This window comes from Phyllobates terribilis, unplaced genomic scaffold (genome assembly GCF_046119375.1).
Source record: "Phyllobates terribilis strain yellow unplaced genomic scaffold, ASM4611937v1 Scaffold_4__5_contigs__length_816908805, whole genome shotgun sequence".
Taxonomy (NCBI): Eukaryota; Metazoa; Chordata; class Amphibia; order Anura; family Dendrobatidae; genus Phyllobates; species Phyllobates terribilis.
This window is the reverse complement of record NW_027362764.1, coordinates 635,225,154-635,244,234: the sequence shown is the minus strand read 5'-3', so window position 1 is coordinate 635,244,234 and position 19,081 is coordinate 635,225,154.

Here is a 19,081-nt window from a genome sequence, read left to right as displayed (position 1 = left end):
AAACAATTTTCCAATTACTTTGGTCCCTTTAAAAACAGACAGCTACATATTAACCCCTTAAGGACCTTGGGTTTTTCCATTCGTTTTTTGCTCCCCTCCCCTTCTTCCCTGAGCCATAGCCTTTTCATTTTTTGGTCAATATGGCCATGTGAGGGCTTATTTTTGCAGGATGAGTTGTAATTTTAAATGCCATCACTGGTTTTACCATATTGTGTACTGGAAAATGGGAAAAAAATTCCAAGTGCAGTGAAATTGCAAAAAAAAAATGCAATTCCACAGTTGTTTTTTTACCACGTTCACAGAATGCTAAAACTGACCTGCCATTCTCATTCTCCAGGTCATTACGAGTTCGTAGATACCAAACATGTATAGGTTCATTTTTATGTAAGTGGTGAAAAAAAAAATCCAAAGTTTGCTAATTAAAAAAAAAATGGCGGCATTTTCCGAGACCCGTAGCGTCTCCATTTTTCATGATCTGGGGCCAGGTGAGGGCTTATTTTTTGCGCGCCGAGCTGATGTTTTTATTGATACCATTTTGGGATAAATCCGATGTTTTGATCGCCCGTTATTGCATTTTATTTCAATGTTGCAACGACCAAAAAAACGTAATTCTGGCGTTTAGAATTTTTTTCTTGTTTGAATGGGGCGAAAGGGGGGTGATTTAAACTTTTATATTTTGTTTATTTTTTTATATTTTTAAAACAATTTTTTTTACACTTCCTGCATGCTTCAATAGTCTCCACAGGAGACTAGAAACTGCAGTTTCCTGATCATTTCTACTGCATACAGGCGACGAGCAGATCGCCTGTATGCAGGAGAAATGCTCCTGTGCTATGAGCGCCGACCACTAGGTGGCGCTCATAGCTAGTGAGATATAACAACCACAGGGGTCTGCTGCAGACCCCGGGTTGCCATGCCCACCCATCAGTGACACACGATCACGTGACTGGGTCACTGATGGGCAGGGCTAAGGCTGCGCTTCCGGGCGGGGCTGTTAAATGCCGCTGACAGAGATTGACAGCAGCGTTTAACTGGTTAACAGCCGGGGGTGGATCACGATTCCACTCGCAGCTGTTGCGGGCACATGTCAGCTGTAAGAATCTGCTGACATGTGACCGGAGCCCTCACTGAACCGGGGGTGATGGCTTGTGGCGTACTAATACGCCCCAGGCTTTAAAGGGGTTAAAGAACAGTAATTCCTAAACCCTTACTCCAATTAGGAAGCAAATATCCTCAAATTAAAGCCGAGAGTCTGCACTTTAAGCCTATGTTGATTATATAACAGTATCATGAATATGTTTTGGTAAACAGCTAAAATGCTAAAACTTGGGTTACTGTCCAAATATTTCTGGACCTAAGTGTATATTAGTAGTCACAACCTCATATTGTGTGATAGTAATCAAAATTATTTCACCTCCTACTTTTAGTTTTAAACAAATCTTCTGAAGACCTATATCAAGTACTACACAAGTGACACTACTTAGACTGGGAAATGGCGCTGCTATTAGGGATTTCTTGTTTGTTTTTACTACAGTCAGATCCATCTGTTTAATTGTCTCTATATCTGTTCCTAATTAAATAATTTATATATTATTCAGATCTATACAACATGTACATTTGGAGTTATAATTATCCGTATTTTCTGAAGTCTTTCATTAAATCTTCATAAGAATCAATAAACATTGGATTTGCATTTCTAAATAGTATATTAAATACTAACCGCACAATTGTAAACCATACCGAGAATGCTGAATAAGTAAGAAACATTACATACTATTAAATCAAATAATCATGTTTCTTCATCTCCATGGTTTGATAAATGGAAATTAAAATCCCATTGTCATACGCTGCATTACATATCTAGCAGACAGTAAAGGCGAGCACATTAGAAGATTTGCTCTGCATTCTTATGACCTTTCACCCCTTGTTTACATAAATGTTTTTTATTTGATTATTTCAGTTTATTATATTCTCAGGATTAAAATAATAAACAGATATAAACAAGAAAGTTCCTAAAAGGTACTATTTCTAAAATAGATTTTCTTGTGGCAGCGGAACAGAAAATCTATTTATTATGCAGTGATATGTGGGCATACAATACAGAACAGTATGTTAGGATTTGTAATAGTTACTTCTTTTGGAAAACAGAATTTTATGAATTCATACTCCATGGCTCCATTTTCAATTTTTATATAGGGGAACAAATATTTTTTTTTTCTATATGAATCAATGCTAAAAAAAATAATCACAGTAATAAAACAAAATAATCACACAATCAGTAATATGTCAGAGCGATTTCTCCCCTGAACAGTGAAAATACTGCGTCATACAGCCGGCATACAGGAATCTGCAACTACAAAGGTGCAACAGCTTCAATGGCAACTTTCACATGAAAATTCAGAAGTACATAAATGTATAATTCATACACATATAAGGACACATAAAAAAGAAAAAGGCAGCTAAACAACCACATAGATGCTCTGTATGCATATATCGGTATGGTATACTTACAGTTTAATCATCTTTTAATCTAAATAGGTACAAGAATCTATACAATATGTATAGGGTTAGGATTTATTCCTTTAATACAGAACTCCAAACTCCGTTTCTCTTCACTTACAAGAGATAACGCATGCCTGTTATGTTACCCCAAACCAGTGTAATAGTATGGTCTTGCTACCCTCACTATTTTTTGTGCAGATTCCCGGCTAATATGTCCAGGAACTGTCTGCATTCCCAAGTTCTGTAACTTGTTTTCTACTCTGTCAGCACTATATGTGCAGGAACTTCCTTTCCTTCCCAGCATGTATTGCATCTGTTATTGTGTAATGTCTTGCCTGCACCAAACTGAAAACCAGCCTCTCTGCTTGATGGGATACATACAGGGAGTGGATGCATTTTTTCTGGACCAAAAATGTTGTTTTTGGTAAAGCACTGTGCAATCTTGATAGTAGTCTTGCATTGACCATAAGATGAGCCTAATGGGCCAATCCAGGCAAAAACAAATGGGTCAATGGTCATTTACTGGCCTGCTTGCAGAGGCAACTGAACAATCTATATGCACAGAACGATGATTAATATCATGTGGATCGTTAAGGGGAATCTGTCAGCAGGTTTTTGCTATTTAATCAGATAGACCCTGCTTACAGCGATGTGTCACTTACTACTGTGTGCTCTAGTGTCAATACAATCAGTGTTTTATTGGCAAGAGATTATCACTGCAGAATTGGGTCTCACGTGCTTGGCATTTCAGCTAATCTATGTAATCCCGCCCCAACCACTGATTGGCAGTGTACACAGGAAGCCACCAATCAGAGGTGTGGGTGGGATTGTATACAGCTCAGCATTCTGAATTCTGGTACAGTATGGAAAACAGGGATGCTATCAAAACTGCACCAAGCAGCCCAGTGAGTGATACGTCACTGGATTCAGGCTCTCTGCCCCTACATCATGCTGCTGTCATAATACATAGCAAATCCTGCTGACAGATTTCCTTTAATATCATGTTATCGGAGACACATCACCAGTTTACATGAGGTGTTGTAGTGGCGATAACAATTATTTTTAAGCCAGCTTCAAACTTATCATACTCGACGAATGAGCCTCATTCATTGGGAAATGTCTGGTCTGTATAAACATGCTGAGAGTCCGGGAATGCTCATTGCCGATTGTTGGCTCATCTAAATGGAATAACTGAAACAACAGAGTCTAGTGAAAGAACAAGCATCGCTTTAATATTTACTTCATAAATCAATAGTACAAATGAAGAAACTTTGTAATATATCTTATCAGAGAAATCTACTACTTTCTTCTCCTGGACTGATCATTCATTTTCAATTTACGCATCAAATCTGTAAAATCTGTATTCAGTGAAAATAGATTTTCCAGTTGCTGAAATAGGAAATGACAGTTGGTGTTTTTAAAATTCTATGGAGGGAGGAACTGAATGCAGACACAGACATTCTGCTACAAGTTCTACGGAAATGACAATAACAGTTCTACATAGAACTTGATGAGCACCAACTGTCATTCCCTATCTTAATAATGGGAAAGCCTGTATTCACTGAATGCCGATTTTACCAATGAAATGAGAATTTAATTTTGAGAATGAAACATCAGCCCAGTAGGAGAAAGAAGCAGATTTATTTAATACGATATATTAACAAGTTTATTATTTTCACATGTACTATTCATTTCTGACAAATAAATAAATAAAACAATGGTTACTTTTTAAATGAAATTTTTTTTTTACCACCACTATAGCTGCCTGTTAGTGAGCATAGTAGCCCACAAATTTATACAGACCCCATTGAATATGAAAATATAGTGTTCTTCGCTAAGCTTTAAACATCCCATGGTAATGCTTTTATTTACTCATATGACAGAAATAGGGATTTTGAGCCTCATATGACAGAAATGCACTTTGACTTATATTATTAAACTGTTCTTTTAATGAAAATACAGTGGGGAAAATAAGCATTTGATACATTGACAATTTTGCAATTTTTCCCACCTATATAGAATGGAGAGCTCTGTAATTTTTATTGTAGGTACACGTCAACTGTGAGAGACAGGAACTAAAAAAAACCCCAGAATATCACATTGTATGATTTTTACAAAATTAATTTGCATTTTATTGCATGAAATAAGTATTTGATACAACAGAAAATCAGAACTCAATATTTGGTGCAGAAACCTTTGTTTGCAATTACAGAGGCCAGACATTTCCTGTAGTTCTTGACCAAGTTTGCATACACTGCAGCAGGGATTTTGGCCCACTCCTCCATATAGATCTTCTCCAGATCTTTCAGGTTTCGGGGCTGTCTCTGGGCAACATGGAGTCGCAGCTCCCTCCAAAGATTTTCTATTGGGTTCTGGTTTGGAGACTGGCTAGGCCACTGCAAGACCTTGAAATGCTTCTTACGGAGCCACTCGTTAGTTGCCCTGGCTGTGTGTTTTGGGTCATGTAAATGTGTAAAGACCCAGCCACAACGCATCTTCATTGCTCTTACTGAGGGAAAGAGGTTGTTTGCCAAAATCTCACGATACATGACCCCATCCATCCTCCCTTCAATACTGTGCAGCCGTCCTGTCCCCTTTGCAGAAAAGCACCCTCAGGGTATGATGTTTCCTCCACCATGTGTCATGGTTGGGACAGGGTTCTTGGGGTTGTATTCATCCTTTTTCTTCCTCCAAACACAGCGAGTGGAGTTGATATCAAAAAGTTCTATTTTGGTCTCATCTGACCACATGACCTTCCCTCATGCCTCCTCTGGATCATCCAGATGATCATTGGCGAACTTCAAACATGACTAGACATGTGCTGGCGTTAGCAAGGGGACCTGGCGTGCCCTGCAGAATTTTAATCTATGACAGCGTAGTGTGTTACTAACGGTAATGTTTGAGACTGTGGTCCCAGCTCTCTTCAGGTCATTGACCAGGTCCTCCCTTGAAGTTCTGGCCTGATCCTTACCCCAGACCAAGGAAGATTGACAGCAGTCTTGTGTTTCTTCCATTTTCTAACAATTACGCCAACAGTTGTTGCCTTCTCCTCAAGCTGCTAGCCTATTGTCTGTAGCGCATCCCAGCCTTGTGCAGGTCTACAATTTTGTCCCTGGTGTCCTTAGACAGCTCTCTGGTCTTGGCCAATTGATTGATTGAGTGTGTGGACAGGTGTCTTTTATATAGGTAATGAGTTCAAACAGGTGCAATTGATACAGGTAATGAGTGCAGAGTAGGAGGGCTTTTAAAGCAAAATAGGTCTGTGAGAGCCAGAATTCTTGGTTGGTAGGTGATCATATATTTATTTCATGCAATAAAATGCAATTTAATTATGTAAAAATCATACAATGTGATTTTCTGTTTTTTATTTTAAGATTCTGTCTCTCACAGGTGAAGTGTACCTACGATAAAAATTACAGACCTCGCTATTCTTTGTACATGGGAAACTTGCAAATGCGGCAGTATATCAAATACTTATTTTCCCCATTGTACATGCTGCCCTTTAGTGCACTTAAGTAATTAAGAATTAGTTATGATTTTTTTTTCCATTTCCATTTGTACTTTGAATAAAATTACAAAAAATAATTTCTAACTATGTCTTGAAAGTCAATTTTAAAGAGGTTTAAAACCTTTACACAAGTGTGTTTTATTCAAGGTTAGTGCTCTGCTTTTATACCATACCATTTGTGGAAGGGTGCGTCATGGGAACAGATATTAGGTACCGCTGCTTACACGGTGCTGGTTTTAATAAGTGTCTTTGCAAATCATCCAGGCACAAAATAATTCATAAACTGAATTCCATGCAGGTAACATAGTTGGACTTGATTGTAGATAAAAGCAATGGGAAATATTTATTAAAACATTTTTTAGACAGCCTGAACTTAGACTATCTAGTCTTAGATTTGCTAGATTTATCAGTGGCCAAAGGCCCCATACACAATAGAATCAAGTTGTCCGAATCACCGATATTGGCAGGATAGGCTAGCAGTTTCCCCAACAGATAATTTGACAGATATTTAAGATGGACAATCTTTTTGGGGGTCTGGGAGATAAGACACCACCACTGGAGTTCGGCAGTGGTGGTCTCATAGAGGACACAGGACTGCTCGGTCAAGCTTAACATCTCTGTATATGGGGGAGTCAGGGGAGAGAGTTGTTGGATGATCATTCAGCCAACAGCTGTCTATTGTGTATTGGGGGCTTTATGCTAGCTTTAGCTCATCTTGTCTTAGTTTATACCACGTATTAGTTGGATTATTTTGTGCTAGAAATCTTCTCCATAATTTTGGTACATTTTTGGTGCATTGTTTTGTTTATTAGGAAATGCCTCCTTCCATGATACCATGCTGCTTGATGAGCGGACCCTAGAAAATGTGTAAAACACATTATACATTTGGTGTAAGGTATGTAAGACAGTTTGTTTTGGTGTGTTTAGCCCAGTAAGTTTTCCCATTACTCTGCCCATATCGAACTGTCAGTGCCTACATGATTAGAGATATTCTCAGCACTAACTTTTAAGTGATATACAAACAGAAAGTAGCACATATTTATGAAATGTAAAGGAAAGTATATGATTAGTGTTGAGCGAACATGATCGACACTGCTCGGTACTCGCCCGAGCATCACGCTACTCGGGATGTTCGGCGAGCACCGAGCATTTCCGGGTTACTCAGGCGGGAGCTTGGGTCTCCGCCCTGCATGTTTGGCGCTGTTTACAGAGTTTACAGACTACCTCTTGAAGCTCATCAAGAAAATGCCGAGAGTGTGCAAAGCAGTCATCAAAGCAAAAGGTGGCTTCTTTGAAGAACCTAGAATATAAGACATATTTTCAGTTGTTTCACACTTTTTTGTTAAGTATATAATTCCACATGTGTTAATTCATAGTTTTGATGCCTTCAGTGTGAATGTACAATTTTCTTAGTCATGAAAATACAGAAAAATCTTTAAATGAGAAGGTGTGTCCAAACTTTTGGTTTGTACAGTATATACTGCGAAATAGTTAGTGTAGGGTCTGTAAAGGCTGCCAGATCAAACAAACAGTCCTTCTCAGGACTAATATCCATCCCAGATATCAGGCAGGCAGGCTGTATAGGAGACGCAGTGGTTATAACAGCAAACGCTGCATTACAGTCCTGTGTGCTCCTGTTGCTGAAATTGCTGGACTTAGCTCCAGGTCTCAGGGGCCAGGAAAAATCCTTTTTTTTTTCATCTAAATCCTCTTTTTTTTTTTCCTCCTTCACACTGTACAAATACCCATCTTATTAACCTTTCGGTGTCCCCCCCCCACCCAAAAAAAAAATAGTGTCTCCCTGATTTTTCAGACACAAATATATCTGTTGAAAATAGTCTGGTGTAGACCAGAGAAACAGAAGTGTGGTTTTGCAGTTCCATGGTTCAAACCACTGTATTATCCACTTTTGGGCCATTTGTATCTAAAATAAAAACAGTTTGAGTGTGTCGCTCACTGTTCAACCGCAAATATATATATTTAAAAAAGTCTGGTATACACAAGTAAATTATAACTGTGGTTTTGCTGGTCCACGGTAAAAAATCTCTATTATCCTGCTTTTGGCATTTTTTGCCGTAAAAAAAAAACTAATAGCGTCTCCCTGATTTTTCAGACACAAATATATCTGTTGAAAATAGTCTGGTGTAGGCCAGAGAAACAGAAGTGTGGTTTTGCAGTTCCATGGTTCAAACCTCTGTATTTCCCACTTTTGGGCCATTTGTATCTAAAAAAAAACTGTTTGAGTGTGTCGCTCACTGTTCAGCCGCAAATATATATATTTAAAAAAGTCTGGTATACACCAGTAAATTATAACTGCGGTTTTGCCGTTCCACGGTAAAAAATATCTATTATCCAGCTATTGTTATTTTTTCCGTAAAGAAAAACAGTAATAGTTTCTCCCTGATTGTTCAGATTGTTTAAAAGAGTCGGGTGTAGGCCAGAGAAATAGAGAAATATTTTCCTCTTCCACGGTTCTAATCTACTTTTTATTACCCTTTTTCCATTGATAGTGCGAGTGTAAGCTATTTTACTTCCTTTACAATGGGCAAGGCTCGTGGCAAGGGACGTGGAACTGGACGTTCTGGTGATGGTGCGTGCAGAGGACGAGGCCGTGGCCAAGGTGAAAATGTGCCACAACCAACAGCCACATCTTCTCGCTCCCACTTCTTGACCGAATTACTAGGGAAGCACAGAACAACACCAGTATTGCGAACTGATCAGTATGAACAGGTTATTAATTGGATAGCAGATAATACTTCCAGTTACCTGGGCACCACCACCTTCGGTTTGTCTTCCACACGGTCAAATCTTAGTAGCCGTGAGTCTCGACCGCATACTCCTCCTCACCCTGATGCTCCTTCCTCCCACCATGCAGAGTGTCGTCAAACAGCAACTGATCCCACACTTGGACACTCTGAAGAGCTGTTCACTGGTCCATTTCCAGATTTGTGCCCCTCCCCTGCTCCGCTTGAAGTGGTGGAAGAGGAGATCCCGTGTAGCGATGCCCAAATATTTGAACAGCCACAGCCACAGGAAGTCGACGCTGGCAATTTGTCACAAGAGGTGGACGATGACGAGACACAATTGCCAGGAAGAGAGGAGGAGGATCGTGGTGCACAAGTGGAAGAGGAGGAGGTGGTGGATGATCTAGTAACTGACCCAACGTGGCAGGAGGACATGCAGAGCGAGGCCAGCAGCACACAGGGTGAGGGAGGCAAAGTAACCCAACAGGCAGGAAGAAGCAATGTGGTGGCCGCACATGTGGCGCCCCTGAGGGTTCGACCGCCACAGGAATGCTGCACTTCTCTAATGGAGTGTAGTGTTCCTCCTCTGAGGTAAGCCCGGTGTGATGGTCGCGACCCAGCCTTGCATCCAACACCACACTTCTCCACCAGAGGGAGCTAGTATGCACTAGGTGTTGCTCCCCTGGTTACATGGAGACTGGGGAACACAAAGTGGTAGGAACCAGTTAGTGGGTGTGGGTGGAGGACTTACAAGTTAGTTACACCTAAAATTTGATATTTAATAGTAAGCCATCTTTGATCTTGGTTGTTCTTCTCTGGTCCTTTGTCTAGCCTTTGCTAGTCTGTCGGCTGTCTCTGTGCGGTCAAAATACTGTGTGTAATGTGACCTCCCTCCGGGAGCGCAGATCCTGTGTGGGCCTGCGCCGGTAAGGGACACAGCCCTCGTACCCTGGCCTTGGGACGAGAGGTAGGTTGTAGACAAGGAATGTCTCAACCCGGCCAAGGACCAGGATCAAGAAGGCCCTGGGAGCTTTAGAGTGTGGCTCCCCAGCAAATGGGTCCCGGGGAGGATGCAGACGGAGCGGAATAAGCCACCTGTCCTCGCCTACCTGATCTATTCAGAGGGATTCCGGCTACAAAAGGGGTACCGGTCCCCGACACCTGACCTTGTACTCTATGTCCTGGACGGGAAAGCCCGGTTAGGCCCTGAGGATCCCACCGGGCATCGGATGGAGAGGAATTGCCACTCGTGCCCTAGCCCTGAGAGGAGCTCAGAGGGAGACCTGGCCTATCTACACACGCACAGACGGGAAAGGGTGAAGTCTGTAGTGCAGGAACACTCTGGTGTAGGGTCGCTACTGAACACTGGACTTTCTCGGAGGTAGTCGGACCCCCGTCCCTGGTGGCCGCAGGACTCCGTGGGGAGCAGGGAGTTGCCTTCCCGCTGTCATCTCTGAGTGAGTAAAGCCTTGGAAGTTCACCCCTATGGCCTCCGGACTGTTCATTACGCGCCATACCATGCGACGCGGTGCCCGTACTCCCCGCACTACTACCCCCTCTCTTTCCTGTTTGCCTGCCCTGAGGCCTTGCTCCGTCTGTGGGGAGCAACGAGAACTTTAGCCGCCATGACACTGAGCCTCAGCGGACTGCAGCGGCGCTGGTGACCCTTCACCAGGCACCACAGGTGGCGTAGTCGTTAAAATAAGCCACTCAACCCGGACAAGCCCACACCATCTCTTTCTAATGTGACGGCCCTGAGCACGGATCGGGCCCAGGCCACGGCTGCATCCCATCTCTCCATCACAGGGCCCGACACCGAGTCCCCCATCACCCAGGGTAAAACACGGGCTTCTCTGAGTAGAGGCGTCACAACGTGGCGTAGTCGACAGGATCGCGTGCCCGCAGCAAAGGTAGAAGTGCCCATTGCTATTGGGTACTGTGTGCCTTACACATTGAACTGTTGTTTACACTTAAAATGGCGCCCGCCAAAGAAGAGCAGATGCCATAATGCTGTGAAAAGACTGTCTTTGAACACCTCCCATCGTGGGCTGGGCTTCCGCTTGGCGCCAAAAAGGTGGACTGCCCCTTCCATCAGAGACTGTCCGCAGGGTAATGCCCGTCAAACTGGATGGGCTGAACGAAGGCGGGCCTGTCAGCATTCCGCCCAGGAACCGCCCCGAAAGAGGAGGAAGAAGCAAAGCAACAAGGTGCGGCCATTGCAGTCGGAGCTTGGCAGTCAACAGAGGCAGACATGGATGCATCTGGGGAGCAAGTCCACGCATCTACTGAACCCGGTTCAGGCCCTTCACCCGACAGAGAGCAAGGCGGCAGCGTGTTGACCCCGGGAGCTATTACATTTCTCCAGCAGGAAGCTCCGGAACTCCTAAGAAGGCAGAGAGAGGCCCAGGAGGTGGCGACGGCTGCGTGGCGGGAAGAGATGCTGCTGCGTATCCGGGACCGCCGCCAAGGAGTAGAGGTCCCAGGACAAGTCGACTCAGTGACAGAGGTCGAGAGCGGCCCAGCGGCAGGTGAGTGTGCACCCCATGCCCCGGCTGCAGAGCCTACCGTGACTATCTTGGACCTCATGTCGGAGTACCTGATTCCCCATGCGGTCACCTGGGAGCAAGCGATGGCTCCAGAGCTGCAGTCGGCAGCCATGGGTGGGGACCTGCGATGCCTCCCAAACCCTGATTCGGAGGTGCCTGAAGCTGCGGAGGAAACTACCAGCTCCAACCCGGACTGGTCCACGTCTGCAGAGGACTCACAGCAACCCGTTCTAACCCCGCTACCTGCACCAGCAGTAACCTGGCCCGAGGCTGAGGAGTGGGCCTGGGAAAACCAGGGGGGCGACCTAATGGGCTTCCCCCGGGAGACCCGGGCTGAAGCGTGGAGGAGGAGCCAGTGGTGCAGCGACCAGATATTCCAGCTCGCATGGGAGCAGCGTCGGCGGGAGCAGCGCTGCGAGCACCTCGAGATCAGGACCAAAGCTGCTAAAACTCGGGCGCGTCAGGAGGAAGCCACCTGTCCCAGTCCCCGGTACAAAGGCCAAGTCATCCGTTTTCATCATGAGGCGGGGTGGGGGTTCATCCGGTGTCCCCAGTTCCAGGACGATGTGTTCGTCAGCCGGCGGGACGTCGAGCAGCGCCTCAAGAAGGGACACCCCGGTCGGAACCTCTTCCCGGGCGACACAGTGACTTTCACTCGCCACCAGGGGGAGCGTGGGTGGTACGCCCTGGACATATACAAAGTGTTCGGGAGCGACGCCATCCTGCGCTCAGCCTCAGGGGACTGGCTAGCCTCCGTCAGGAGGAATGAGCCCTTTCCAAGATGACAGCCCGAAGTTTAAAGCAGCTCCCGGCTGTTGTTGCAGTTTTGTTTACAAGTTTAAAAGTTGACTTTTCCTATTATGCTTAATTTCTAACCCGGTTTCTAGAGACACGTGTCCCTGCGGACTAGCACACAGACTCTTTCCCCCTGTATATAGTTTGCATCTCCTTAGGTGCTCCATATTGGTTTTATGCAAAACCGCAGATATTCTCTACCTCAAAACCTCAGAAGAAAAACCTGTTAGGGTGGCTCTCCGGGAGGTCCAACTCTGGTTCTGCATACCTTGCAGCCACCCCAGGGCCAACGTGGAGGGTTTAGGGCAGGTCACTTCTGAACTGACTCGGTGTCCTTGCACTTTACCTGTCTGTCTGCAATAATGTCTCTGGAAAAGCACTTTTATAATTTTATACTTTTATACTATGCACCTTGTTATGTAACGTTTAAGAAATGTGCCTCCCATAAAAGGATGATAGTTTTGCTTGTTATCATAAAAAGAAAATTTCCTGGGTGTTACTTATTTTGCAGCCCACGGACGTGCTGTGTTTAACCAGGGGGGAATGTGGCGCCCCTGAGGGTTCGACCGCCACAGGAATGCTGCACTTCTCTAATGGAGTGTAGTGTTCCTCCTCTGAGGTAAGCCCGGTGTGATGGTCGCGACTCAGCCTTGCATCCAACACCACACTTCTCCACCAGAGGTAGCTAGTATGCACTAGGTGTTGCTCCCCTGGTTACAGGGAGACTGGGGAACACAAAGTAGTAGGAACCAGTTAGTGGGTGTGGGTGGAGGACTTACAAGTTAGTTACACCTAAAATTTGATATTTAATAGTAAGCCATCTTTGATCTTGGTTGTTCTTCTCTGGTCCTTTGTCTAGCCTTTGCTAGTCTGTTGGCTGTCTCTGTGCGGTCAAAATACTGTGTGTAATGTGACCTCCCTCCGGGAGCGCAGATCCTGTGTGGGCCTGCGCCGGTAAGGGACACAGCCCTCGTACCCTGGCCTTGGGACGAGAGGTAGGTTGTAGACAAGGAATGTCTCAACCCGGCCAAGGACCAGAATCAAGAAGGCCCTGAGAGCTTTAGAGTGTGGCTCCCCAGCAAATGGGTCCCGGGGAGGATGCAGATGGAGCGGAGCACGCCACCTGTCCTCGCCTACCTGATCTATTCAGAGGGATTCCGGCTGCAAGAGGGGTACCGGTCCCCGACACCTGACCTTGTACTCTATGTCCTGGACGGGAAAGCCCGGTTAGGACCTGAGGATCCCACCGGGCATCGGATGGAGAGGAATTGCCACCCGTGCCCTTGCCCTGAGAGGAGCTCAGAGGGAGACCTGGCCTATCTACACACGCACAGACGGGAAAGGGTGAAGTCTGTAGTGCAGGAACACTCTGGTGTAGGGTCGCTACTGAACACTGGACTTTCTCGGAGGTAGTCGGACCCCCGTCCCTGGTGGCCGCAGGACTCCGCGGGGAGCAGGGAGTCGCCTTCCCGCTGTCATCTCTGAGTGAGTAAAGCCTTGGAAGATCACCCCTATGGCCTCCTGACTGTTCATTACGTGCCATACCATGCGACGCGGTGCCCGTACTCCCCGCACTACTACCCCCTCTCTTTCCTGTTTGCCTGCCCTGAGGCCTTGCTCCGCCTGTGGGGAGCAGCGAGAACTTTAGCCGCCATGACACCGGGCCTCAGCAGACTGCAGCGGCGCTGGTGACCCTTCACCAGGCACCACAGCTGGCGTAGTCGTTAAAATAAGCCACTCAACCCGGACAAGCCCACACCATCTCTTTCTAATGTGACGGCCCTGAGCACGGGTCGGGCCCAGGCCACGGCTGCATCCCATCTCTCCATTACAGGGCCCGACACCGAGTCCCCCATCACCCAGGGTAAAACACGGGCTTCTCTGAGTAGAGGCGTCACACACACAGAAGGCAGTCAACAGTTCCCCGTAGCACCAACACGAGGGACGTTGCCAGTACAACCTGTAGGTCTTCCACAGTCTGAAATTTTTTTAAAGACTCTGCTGATAACCCCAAAAGGCCATTTGTACCTCCTGCCATGCCAGCATCAGCAGGGGTGACAAAACTACCAGCCTGACCACCAGCAGCATGATCAGGCACATGGCAGCAAAGCACTCGACTTTGTGAGGCGAACCCCAGGGTCCACGACCAGTGTCAGCGGGTGTCACCACTGCTTCTTCCGCTGTTGTGCGTGCAATAGAACTCCCTGTTGTGTGTGCAAGGCAATCCCCTGTCCATACTGCTTGCAAAGATGCCACCTCCTGTCAGTCTTCACTTGTTATGGCAGTTTCTCAAGAAACAGCATCAACGTCCACGTCCACGTCCCACCGCAGTGTTCAATTGTCCATATCCCAGACCTTTGAACGAAAGTGGAAATTCGCAGCTAATGCCCCATCCTAAATTCGCACATTTCACGACTGCTTGCGTTGGAAATGCTGCCTTTTAGGCTGGTGGAGACGGAATCCTTCCGCAACCTTATGGTGGTGGCCGTCCCTCGGTACTCGGTCCCCAGCCGACACTATTTTGCCCGGTGTGCCATCCCCGCACTACACAAGCACGTGTCCCAAAATATCTGCCGTGCCCTCAACAACGCAGTTACTGGGAGAGTCCACCTGACAACGGACACATGGACAAGTGCTTGTGGCCAGGGACGGTACATCTCCCTGACGGCACACTGGGTAAACATAGTGGAAGCCGGGACCCAGTTGGACCTTGGGACGGAACACATCCTCCCCACACCGAGGATTGTGGGCCCTATGTCAGTCAGAGTTGCCCCCACAGTGTACAGCTACTGCGCATAATCCTCCTCCTCCTCCTCATGTTCTGCCTCCATCTCAGATATCACCACATCAGTTACAAGCTGGAAGCACTGCAGTACTGCCTCCACCAAGCGGCAACAGGTTGTGCTGAAACTCATAAGCTTATTTGAGAAACCTCACACTGCTTGTGAGTTGTGGACAGCTGTGAAAGAGCAGGCAGACCTGTGGCTGAGACCACTGAATCTACATCCAGGCATGGTCGTGTATGACCATGGCCGTAACCTGGTGGCGGCTCTGAGGCGAGGCGAGATCACACACGTACCATGCCTGGCTCATGTGCTTAACCTCATGGTTCAGCGGTTTCTTAAATCGTACCCCGAGTTGCCAGATCTGCTCGTCAAAGTACGCCGCCTGTCAGCTCATTTTCGCACGTCGGCTACAGCTTCCGCCAACCTTTCTGTGTTGCAGCAGCGTTTGCAGCTTCCGTCACACCGACTGGTGTGTGATGTCCCCACACGTTGGAACTCTACCCTCCACTTGTTGCAAAGGATTTGTGAGCAGAAGAGAGCATTTGTGGAGTACCAGCTGCAACAAGGCCGTCGATATTCAGGTCAGACTCCACACATAAGACCTCAGGAGTGGACCTGGATGTCTGACATATGTACCATCTTGACAAACTTTGAGGAGTCCACCAAGATGGTGAGTGGCGATGACGCCATCATTAGCATCAGCATTCCAGTTGTCTGTCTTTTGCAACGCTCTCTGCAGAGAATTAAAGAGGAGGCATTGCAGCCAGAGTATGATGAGATGGATCAAGAAGCCGTAGCGGTCGATTACACACAGCCCAGCCTCATCTCATCCCAACGTGCATTGGGGGACAATGAGGGAGAGGAGGAGGAGGAGGAGGAGGAAGAACAGGAGCTTGTATCATGCGCTGTAGACGGTAGTACCTGTACAACTGTTATACCGTCGGTTCAGCGTGGGTGGCCTGAGGACAGGGGGAGGAGGAGGAGAGCATGGTCAGTCGTCATCTTGGTGAGGACACGGAAGTCTTGCCCATTACCTGTCTGGCACGCATGGCTGACTTTATCTTACGCTGCCGTAACCGTGACCCTCGCGTTGTCAAAATGTTGGGTGACAGTCATTACTGGTTGGTGACACTTTTAGACCCCCGCTACAAGGGCAGTACCAGAAGGCCCTTGCTGCAGAACTGTTAAAAAAATTCCCATCTGAACACGCTAGTGGCAGAGGTCACAGTTCGTTGTCCAACCAAGGCGTACATGGGAGAGAGACGCAACTCCAATCCAGCAGAGGCAGGGGAACACTGTCAACGTTCTGGGACAGTTTTCTCAGACCCTCCCTTCGGACAGACCCTGAGGCGCAGGGTACTCTCACAAGGAGTGGAAAGTTTCAAAATATGGTGAGGGAGTACCTTGCCGACCATACCAGCATCCTCCGTGATTCCTCTGTGCCTTTTAATTATTGGGTATCCAAGCTGGACATTTGGAATGAACTCGCTCTGTACGCCTTGGAGGTCCTGGCCTGCCCTGCCGCTAGCGTGTTATCGGAGCGTGTTTTTAGTGCCGCTGGGGGAATTATAACTGATAAGCGCACTCGCCTGTCAACTGACAATGCTGACAAGCTGACCCTTATCAAAATGAACAAGGGCTGGATTGGGCCAGACTTCTCATCACCACCAAATGACAGCAGAGTAACATAAAGTCAAATCCACTGTGTTATTTCGGGAGGTGTATTCCCATGCACCGCTTCACACCCACACATGGGTATACGCTTCCTCATTTCGGCTGTTTTATGTTCTTCTCCTTCTCCTCAGCCTCCACCACCACTATACCACCAGGGTGACCGTGGTCCGTGTTGCCATTATTGAAAGTTCCTCCGTCCTTATTTTTGTCAGCTTTTGCTTGGAAGGCATAAGCAAAGACTGTGAGAGACCCACTCCCCAATAATGGGAATAATATTTTTAAGATGCTGTACTGTATGGCTCTTGTAAGGGGCATTAAAAGCGTCTTGTTAAGCTACTGCGACCTCCACCACTTTTCCAAGGGGCATTAACACCTTCTTGTTAAGCTCCTGGGACCTCCACGTCTCTTCCGAGGGGCATTAAAACCGTCTTCTTAAACCACTCTGAACTCCACAGCTCTTCCAAGGGGCATTGAAATGTTGTTTTTAATTACCTCTAACCTCCAAGACTCTTCCAACGGGCATTGCATTTCCTCCTAATTTTAGTCAGCTTTTGCTTTTCAATGCAAAGGCGAAAACTAAGGGAGACCCACTCCCCAATAATGGGTAGAAGGTTTTTAGTACGCAGTAATCCACGTCTGTTTCAAGGGGCATTGCGGTTCCTCATAATTTTTGGAAAGCCTTCCATTCACTGCTTAGGCCAACAGTGTACAGGAGACCCATTTGCTATAAATGGAAAAAACGGTTTAGTTAAGGCCCTCTGACATCCATGTCATTTCCAAGGGGCATTGGAGTGCCTCGAAATTTTTGGTAGGCATTGCACTTACTGTATGCCCTATAGCTGGGTAGCCGAACCGCTCCTTTTGTTACAGAAATATATCCTACAAGACATATGTGGTTGACTGGCCTGATATTGATGTGAATGGTCCCTGTTCCTCCTGCTCTTTCTCCTTTGCCACCACCTCATCCATCATTTATCACCTGAAGCTTTATTTTAACGGGAGTCATAGAACTGGGATAGTAGCAGGAAAACATCCAGCAATCCTCGGAGGAGGTAGGATATACGCTAAAACGCTGACCACCTCAGGCCTAGCCGCTACTACATACATGTGCTTGCATTCCAAGAAAACAAAGCAGATGCTAACTTCTATCATCATCCTCATGCTCCTCACCTTGGCAATCTCAACTCCCCTGATGGAGAAGCCAGGGCCCACCGGAGGAGTCTGGTTCTCTGGTGGGCTAGTCCAATGCTGCCCTAAAGCAGGCCAGGCTAAGAAAAGTGTGGGGGAAGGTGACAGGAGAAATAGGGGTCGGCTGGAGACCGTTTATGGACACCCGGCTGCCCCCAGGTGGCTGGGGACTGTTTGTGGACACCCGGCCACGGGGCGGCTGGGGACCGAGTATGGACACCCGGCCGCCCCCTGGCGGCTGGGGACTGAGCGTGGACACCCGGCTGCCGGGCGGCTGGGGACTGAGTATGGATACCTCGCTACCGAAGCAGCCATGAGGTAGTGACCAGCTTCGGCCTCCTCCAAACTAAAAGGCCCCATTTCAAGTGCAAGCTAGCAATATGGTATTACAGCCTGGGGGTGGGTGGCAGGCTGCACACTTACACTAAGAAAAGTGTGTGGGAAGGTGACAGGAGAAATAGGGGCAGTTGGGGACCGAGTATGGACACCTGGCTGCCCTCTGGCGGCTGGGGACCGAGTGTGGACACCCGGCCGCCGGGCGGCTGGGGACTGAGTATGGATACCAAGCCGCCAATGCAGCCATGATGTGGTGGCCAGATTCCTCCTCCACATGCGTAAAAGGCCCAATTTAAAGTGCAAGCAAGCAGTATTGTATTGCAGCCTGGGGTTGGGTGGGTGGCAGGCTGCATACTTGCGCTTGCATTGCAAGGAATGGGAGAGGCACAATTGAACACTGCTCTGGGACAAGGACTTGAACGGGGATAGTTGCAAGTCTGCAATGACAGGTGCAGGGTGGGAGGCATCTTCGCATGTACCATGAACATGGGTTTGGCATGCACACACTATAGCAGAATAGGCTGTCCTTCCCACTAAATGCACTGGGGAGGGCACAGGTAATGTTTTGGTATGCGCGCTTAATCTTATGTATAAGGCACACCGGGACAAATAGGGGCGGCTGGGGACCGAGTACGGATACCTCGCTGCCGAAGCAGCCATGAGGTAGTGGCCAGCTTCGGCCTCCTCCAAACTAAAAGGCCCCATTTTAAGTGCAAGCTAGCAGTATGGTATTGCAGCCTGGGGGTGGGTGGGTGGCAGGCTGCACACTTACGCTTGCATTCCAAGAAATCAAAGCAGATGCTAACTTCTATCATCATCATCATGATCCTCACCTTGGCACTCTCAACTCCCCTGATGGAGAAGTCAGGGCCCACCAGAGGAGTCTGGTTCTCTGGTGGTCTCGTCCAATGCTGCCCTAAAGCAGGCCAGGCTAAGAAAAGTGTGGGGGAAGGTGACAGGAGAAATAGGGGTCGGCTGGAGACCGTTTATGGACACCCGGCT